Below are 8,217 nucleotides of genomic sequence, written 5' to 3'. Positions count from 1 at the left end.
ATGCACAGATCTGTTCTCTGAAGCATTGGCTGAGTGACAGCCCAGATAAACCCTGGTTAACTTAGAACTTCTGGCACATTATTTTTTCTGGGTTTGGCTTTGCATCCCTCCTGACATCCCAGCTTCTGCCACCAAGTATGCATAATCATGGTCTATCACTAAGTCCAGTGCTGTAATTGATCATCACATACTTCTGTTGTGCTGCACATTTTAAGTTGTCACTGTATATGAGCAGTGTTTCAGAACCTACTTAGTGCTGAGCTACGGTACAAATTTGAGAACTAATAGCAAGTTTGCTCTGCTTGGTGGCTTTCACAGACAAGGACATACTTATGGGGATGTCATGTTGCGTGCATACCTGCAGCCAACCCTTCCGATTTTCTAGAAGACTTCAAATTTTTGACCAAACTTTCTGATTGCACGATCACTGCCCTAAATCTTTCGATAAGAAGCTTCTGCCTGCAAAGAATGGCTTTTGCGGAACCGGCACTGAGGAATTAGCAGCCGCACTATAATTTCGAGCATCTCCATCAGAGGCCACACTAGCACCATCGGCATCATTGGCTAAGCAGGAAATCAATCAAAGCAGACTTTAGCCGAGCAAGAGTAGATGTCGCTGTCTGCGAAAACAGTTTACTGCGTTTCTTGTAGGCAGTGATGCACAGCTAATGCAGCCACAGTAGATACAGATATTCTGCTGGCTTCGCTTTCGATCTCAGCTAAGGGCAGCCACTCAGTGTACTTGAGGTTAAAGGCTTTGCCCAAATCTCATGTTATATCTGATCCTTCTTATTGAGCTTAGCCGCATGCCTTATGTTACCATCTGCTCTATGCTCAACAATGGCGTGATTGCTCTTCTTTCGGAACCAACGCAGCCAACAACGGTCACGGAAGAAATTATGTGTAAAAGGGCTAGTTATGATTTTGCATTAAAAAACTTAAACAGCGCTCCGATGGTGCTGAGAGAAAACTGTGGTGGTGGGCATGCAGATCAGTTTTACGTAGGCTATAGAGACGTAGTGAGAACGCTCAGTGGCGGCCTGCAGATATCTCGATGGACACACACCTTTAGACATGCATTGCATGCTTGCTGCTGCATGTGTTCATGCTTAGGATGTTTACATTAGGACGCATCAGACACTGCCTAAAAGTAGCAGCACCATCCCCCTTTTGTACACAAATGCTGCCTCCCCCCATTTTTTGCAGTCTTCCCATGTTTGGTCTTAGAAAGTACGTATAAAGGAAGCTGGGGCCACTAGTAGTGCGATTGAGCCTTGTGAACAATGTCAACATCTGTGCTACAGGCATCAATGGCTTGCTTGTCACATCAGGGTACTATGTACGTCTTCGGACACACGGTGCTGTCAAAGCGGTTGGTTTACTTGTTCTGTGGAGAGATATTCACGGTAGGCAGAAGGCATGGCTTTTCAAGTGCAGTGACCATTGTGGCTCCCAGCTTTGATTGGAAACTGAAATCGGTGAGCTGAATTTGTTGGTTTGGGTGTATATTGTCACAGAAGCCAGTGAAACTGGTTCAGCAGGTTTACTTACAAATAAGTAGAAGTACCGGCAAGATCAGGAACGGAACCGACTGGCGGGCGAGCACCGAGAGCGAAGAAGACGAGCGCGTGCCAATCTCCCGAGCTTGCCACATGGCGGCGCCAGTAAGATAACATTGCGGCATTGCCCCTCCCGGTGGGAAAGGCATCGTCCCGATGCCGAGTGGCGAGGTCGAGGATAACCCTCGTCGGCGAGGGTGCGCGTTTACATCAAGTAGTTAAAGGAAGCAAAGAAAAAAAACACATGTAGCTTGACCTAGCGGGAGTAGAAGGGCTTCATCCTGGTGACATGTACGACTTCCGATTGTGCTTGCCGTCGGGATGAGCGAACAGTTCCTTGCGAGGTCACTTCGTAGCTGACGTTGCTGAGTTTGCGTTGTACTTCGTACGGGCCGAAGTAGCGGCGCAGAAACTTCTCGGAGCGACCCCGCTGGCGAACAGGTGTCCACACCCAAACCTGATCGCCATGTTTGTAAATTACCTCCCTGTGACGAAGGTTATACCGTCGAGCATCTTTAACTTGCTGTGTCCGGACTCTGTCTAGCCAGCTGGCGAGCGGCCTCGGCATGCTGGACGAATTGGTCGGCACCGGCAATCGATGGGTGGGCAACATGTGGCAGTAGCATTGCGTCCAGCATGGTGACAGCTTCGCGACTGTACACCAAACGAAACGGTGTAAAGCGGGTCGTTTCCTGGACTGCGGTGTTATAAGCAAATGTTGCATACGGTAGTATCTGGTCCCAGTTCTTATGATCTTCGTCGACGTACATAGAAAGCATATCGGCGATGGTCTTATTGAGTCGCTCAGTGAGGCCATTCGTCTGAGGGTGGTAAGCTGTTGTTCTGCGATGACAAGTGCCACTGAGCCGCATCACTTCCTGGGTTAGAGCTGAAGTAAATGCCGTGCCTCTGTCAGTTAAAACGATCGCAGGGGCACCGTGACGAAGGACTAGATTAAAGATGAAAAAGTTCGCAATATCAGTAGACGTGCCGCTGGGAAGAGCTTTCGTCTCACAATAGCGGGTTAGATAATCTGTGGCGACTATAATGTACCTGTTGCCCAATGATGACGTAGGAAATGGCCCGAGCAAGTCCATACCGACTTGGTGAAAAGGTACTCGCGGAGGAACAATAGGCTGCAGCAGGCCGGCCGGCTTGACAGGTGGCATCTTCCGACGTTGGCAATCACGGCACGTCCTAACATAGCTCTGAACCATAGCGGCAAGCTTGGGCCATTAGTACTTTTGTCGTACTCGTGCCAAGGTGCGCGAAAAACCGAGATGTCCGGCAGAAAGCTCGTCGTGGCATGCCTGCAAAATGTCGGTACGGAGCGGCGTTGGGACAACCAACAGATACTGAATGTCTGTGGAAGCGTAGTTTTTCTTGTAGAGGACGCCGTCACGCAAGCAGAGCGACGACAGGTCACGCGTGAAAAGGCGAGGCGGCGATGAGGCGGTTTCTTCGAGGTAATCGATGAGGGGCCGCAGTTCGGTGTCGTCTCGCTGCTGTTGAGCGAGATCTGGCGTCGAGAGAGCGCCGAGAAAGACGGAGTCATCTGTTTCACTTGAAGAACACGGGATAGGGTCTCGGGATAGGCAGTCAGCGTCACTGTGTTTCTTGCCAGACTTGTACACAATAGTGACATCGAACTCCTGTAAGCGGAGACTCCAGCGGGCTAACCTGCCTGAAGGATCTTTAAGGTTCGCTAACCAACAGAGTGAGTGGTGGTCGCTGACCACTCTAAACGGGTGACCATACAAATACGGCCGAAATTTTGTTACCGCCCACACAACTGCAAGGCACTCCTTTTCGGTAGTAGAATAATCCGCTTCGGAAGGAGACAGGGTGCGGCTGGCATAAGCAATCACCCGCTCAACGCCTTGTTGCCACTGAACGAGAACTGCACCGAGGCCAACGTTACTGGCGTCGGTATGCAATTCTGTGTCGGCCTCCTCGTCGAAGTGGCCAAGTACGGGCGTTGTTTGAAGGCGCTTGCGAAGCTCCTCGAAGGCCCTTTGCTGCTCGTCGGCCCAGATGAAAGGCTGGTCGTCCTTTGTTAGACGAGTCAATGGTTCCGCTATTCGGGAGAAGTCGTGCACAAATCTCCTGTAATATGCACAGATGCCCCGAAACCGACGTACGGAACTTTTATCAGTGGCGGTCGGGAAAGCAGCTACGGCAGCCATCTTCTCTGGATCAGGGCTAATTCCCTCAGCACTCACGACGTGACCCAGGAACTTGAGCTGTTGGAATGCAAAGTGTCATTTTTCTGGTTTTAATGAGAGTCCGGCCCCGCGGATGGCATTTAGCACGGCCGTCAATCGTTTGAGGTGCTCTTCGTAGGTCGCAGAGAAAATGACAACGTCGTCAAGGTAGACGAGGCACGTTTGCCATTTCAGGCCGGCTAGGACAGTGTCCATCATTCTTTGAAAGGTTGCGGGAGCGGAACACAAACCGAATGGAAGCACCTTAAATTCGTACAGTCCGTCAGGAGTAATGAATGCGGTCTTCTCTCGATCACGTTCGTCGAATTCGATCTGCCAGTAGCGGCTGCGTAGATCGAGCGATGAAACGTATCGGGCGTGGCGAAGTCGGTCGAACGAGTCATCGATTCGAGGCAATGGGTAGACGTCCTTTTTCGTAATTTTGTTAAGCCTCCTACAGTCGACGCAGAATCTTAGTGCTCCGTCCGTTTTAGCGACCAGCACGACTGGTGACGCCCATGGGCTTGTGGACGGCTGGATCACATCATCGCGGAGCATTTCATCAACTTGCGCCCGAATAGCCTCTCGTTCTTTCGGCGATACTCGGTAGGGGTGTTGGCGGATAGGGCGCTCGGTGGGATCAACTATAATTCGATGTTTGGTTACTGACGTCTGTTTCACTTTGGAAGTGACGGCAAAGCAGTCACGGTAAGTGTCCAGAATTGCTTGAAGGCGGCTTTTCTGGGTAAGTGACAGAGCTGGATTCACGTCAGTTTGAACAGTATGTCCAGTGCTCTCGGGAGGGTTCTCGTTGACCAGCGAAAGGGCGCAATGGGCGGATGGCGCACTGACTTCGTCAAAATAAGCGATAGCTGTACCTTGCGGTAAATGGCGGTATTCGGCACTAAAGTTCATTAAAAGCAGTTCAGTTCGTTTACTTTTCAAGGCGAAGACCCCCCGAGTGACGCAGACTTGTAGGCTCAACAATAAATTCACGTTCGTTTCCGCGAGGCCTTGAAAGGCGGGGGGGTTGTCGCACTGCACTGTAACAAACAAGCTGGTGCGTGGAGGTAGAGTGACATGGTCGTCGCACACTCGGAAAACTGGCCTGTCTGTGTAGTCGTCGCTGTGCTGTCTGTACTCGTCGGAATTTGCGCGGTGAGTGGAAAACGTCACCATGAAGTCACGGAGGTCGATGATTGCGTCGTTGTCTCTAAGAAAATTAAGGCCGAAAATCAGGTCCTTGGAGCACTCTGCTAGCACAACAAAGCAGCACGAGAAAGTTACGTGGTGAATCTCGACGCGAGCGGTGCACACTCCGAGCGGCGTTACCACGTGCCCTCCGGCTGTCCTTATCGGGGCTCCGTGCCAAGGAGTCAGGACTTTTCGCAGAATGGTAGCAAGGCCATGACTCATAGCGCAAAAATCAGCGCAGGTATCTACAAGGGCTGTCGTGTTGTCGTTATCAAACGACGATCGGTATTTCGGCGGAATGTAGCTCATCGTCGACAAAGTGCGGCTTGTCAGGGATCGTCGGGCTGACGGGTCGTTCGTTGCGTCGAATTACGGCGTCGAAGGTAAGCTTCTGTGATCGTCGGGAGGTCGTCGGACTCGTTGGTCGTGCGGTGCGTCGATTGGGGGCGTCGGAGGAAAGCTTCAGCGATCGTCGAAAAGTGGTCGGATTGTTGATCGGAGCGAAGGGTCGGAGGTCGGTATGTGTGATCGAATCGGTGAGCGGAGGATGTTGGTCGTAATGTCCATCGACGGCGGCCCTACCCCCGAGGATCGCCGTCTTCAGTTTTCCCGGTGCGGACTTGGGGACTGCCTGAGGAAAGAACGCCGGCTGGTTGAAAACTGTCTCGGCGGTGGTGACCTGGACTGGCGTCGCTGGAGGGACGCAGGTGGGACGTGGTCGCTGAGGTATTGGTCGATATCCCGAGGTCGTTCGCCATAGCGCGGCCGAGTGGCATCCGGGGAAAATCCGCGCAAGCCCATCCGACGGTATGGGCAGTGGTGCAGAACGTGACCGGCTTCCCCGCAGTGGAAGCACAAAGGCAGATTGTTCGGCGTGCGCCACGCGTGTGCTTTGGGAACGGGTGGTCGAGGTTCAGGCACGCCAGTCGAAACTGGATATTGCGGTGGAGGACGTGCGGGAGGAGCAGGGTTGCAGGGTGCCAATTGTTCAGGCGCAGGGGTACGCAACACGTCGCTGTACGTCATGATCTGTGGCGCAGGCGGCTGGGGTGACGGTACTGATGGAACTGCTTGGCGGAGCTCTTCGCGCACAATATCCGAGATGCCCCCAATACGTGGATGTTGTTCGAGAGAGGGCAGCTTTTGCAGCTCTTCGTGCACGATGCTTCGGATAAGTTCGCGAAGGGCTTCCCTGTCGTTTCCGGCCATTGGCAAGCGGAAGTCTATGGCAGCGATATTTGCTGAGCGATCAAAATGTACAAATCGCTGATTCAAAGCACGCTCGATGCTTGTTGCTTCTTTCGTAAAATCAGCAACAGTACGTGGAGGGTCACGTACAAGGCCAACGAACAACTGCTCCTGGACGCCTTGCATAAGGTAGCTCACCTTCTTTACCTCCGACATGGAGGGATCCGCCCGGTTGAAAAGGCGAATCATTTCTTCCACAAACATGGCGACGCTTTCATTAGGCCGCTGTGCTCTGGACTGTAGAGCGAGTTCGGCCATCTCTTTTCTTGCATCGTTGCCAAATGTTGCGAGCAGCTGCCGCCGGAAATCCTGCCATATGGAAATGGTAGCCTCATGGTTTTCGAACCACATCTTTGCGGAGTCTTCTAGTGCGAAATAAACATTCTGCAATTTTCGCTCCTCGTCCCAGGCATTAAATACAGCGACCCGGTCGTAGCTGGTCAGCCAGTCCTCAACGTCTTCGAACTTAACGCCATGAAACGGTGTGGGCATACGTGGAGTATGGCAGATCAGCTGCTGGGCACTCACGGGAAGCTGAGTGGTCTGAATTGCCGCTGTAGTCATCGTGGTTCGCGGTGGGGAAACAAGAGGACCATACTCGGGTGCTAAGCCTCTCAAGCGACGGCTCGCCTTGTGCACAGGTGTCGTGTCCACGGTGTGTAGATGGGCGTAGGGGGCAGCACGAGGCTCTTCGTACATGGGATCTGCCCAGAGGCTCCACCAAAAATGTCACAGAAGCCAGTGAAACTGGTTCAGCAGGTTTACTTACAAATAAGTAAAAGTACCGGCAAAATCAGGCGCGGAACCGACTGGCAGGCGAGCACCGAGAGCGAAGAAGACGAGTGCGTGCCAATCTCCCGAGCTCGCCACATGGCGGCGCCAGTAGGATAACATTGCGGCAATATGTAGCAAAGAAGCACGCATATTTTCTTCCCTCGCCTCTGAGCCCTGCAAGCTCAAAGATCAAGTGTAGCAGCAACTTCAAACCAAACCTTAATAAACAAATTTGGTCACTAAATTTCACAGCATTTCTCAATGCATATGTCATGTTCTACATGAAAGTATCACAGCGGCAGTGACATTTTGCCTGACATTAAGTGTATTCAGCTGTTTTTCACAGCTGCCCTTTCATGCAGCCTGGGAAACGTGTTCTGTTAGCCTGTGAATATCGAGTTTGCTTCTGAATGTTCAGAGGACTTGACATTAGGACACGAGTGTTTTGCGTGTGGAATAGTTAATTCGACTTGTACCCTTGTGGCCGAATTCACAAACATGTCTCCACTAGACGCTACCTCAGCTCCATAAAGAGAAGCAAACAGTCTTTTCTCTAGTTAAGGTTCAGTTCAGATTCTTGAATGCCTTTCAACATTTCCTCCGACGTTGTACCCTATAGAAATATTTCTCCACTCCAGGCAGCACAAGTGGCATACGGAGACAAATTCGAGTGGGAGAGCAGGCGCTCTCGAGAGCACTTCGAAAGTGCTCTCAGACAAGCGGGTGCCCTCCGGTGGTAGAGCAGGAGTAGACTCACTGGCTTCCATTGGTAGAGGAGGAGGTCTTTTCCTTCGCTGAGAGCACCTGAATGCACTTCCGGCTGCTCCCTCATCTAAAGCGAGTGTAGAGGAAGTCGCATAACATAAAGCGTTATATCCGCGCCATCTTTTTTTTCTCGAGTCGGTGAGGCTCTAAATGGCGGTTGAAAGCATTGCTCAGGTTTGAGAGTCGCTGCTGGCGTCAAAAGGGCCAAAGGAGGCAGATCGCCGCGCTTTGAGAACAAAGGCTTGCAAAGCAGGCGATTCTGCGCGGAATGTTTGCTTCTCCTCGGGTTGCAACTGCTGCTACTGCGGGCAGGCGGAGAATGCTGGGGAGGGAAGTGCGGTCACAATGGTCGTGGCGCGCTGCTCTCGACACGCAGAGAGCGTTCCCGTGGGAGGACAATTACACGCTCGCTCGGCGTGCTCCTGTACTTCTCTGTACTGCTCGGCGCCTCTGCTCTCGTCCCCCTAACCGAA

Source organism: Amblyomma maculatum, chromosome 7, assembly GCF_055883805.1.
Source record: "Amblyomma maculatum isolate TAMU_Amacu chromosome 7, ASM5588380v1, whole genome shotgun sequence".
NCBI classification, from domain to species: domain Eukaryota; kingdom Metazoa; phylum Arthropoda; class Arachnida; order Ixodida; family Ixodidae; genus Amblyomma; species Amblyomma maculatum.
Note: the sequence above shows the minus strand (reverse complement) of the source record.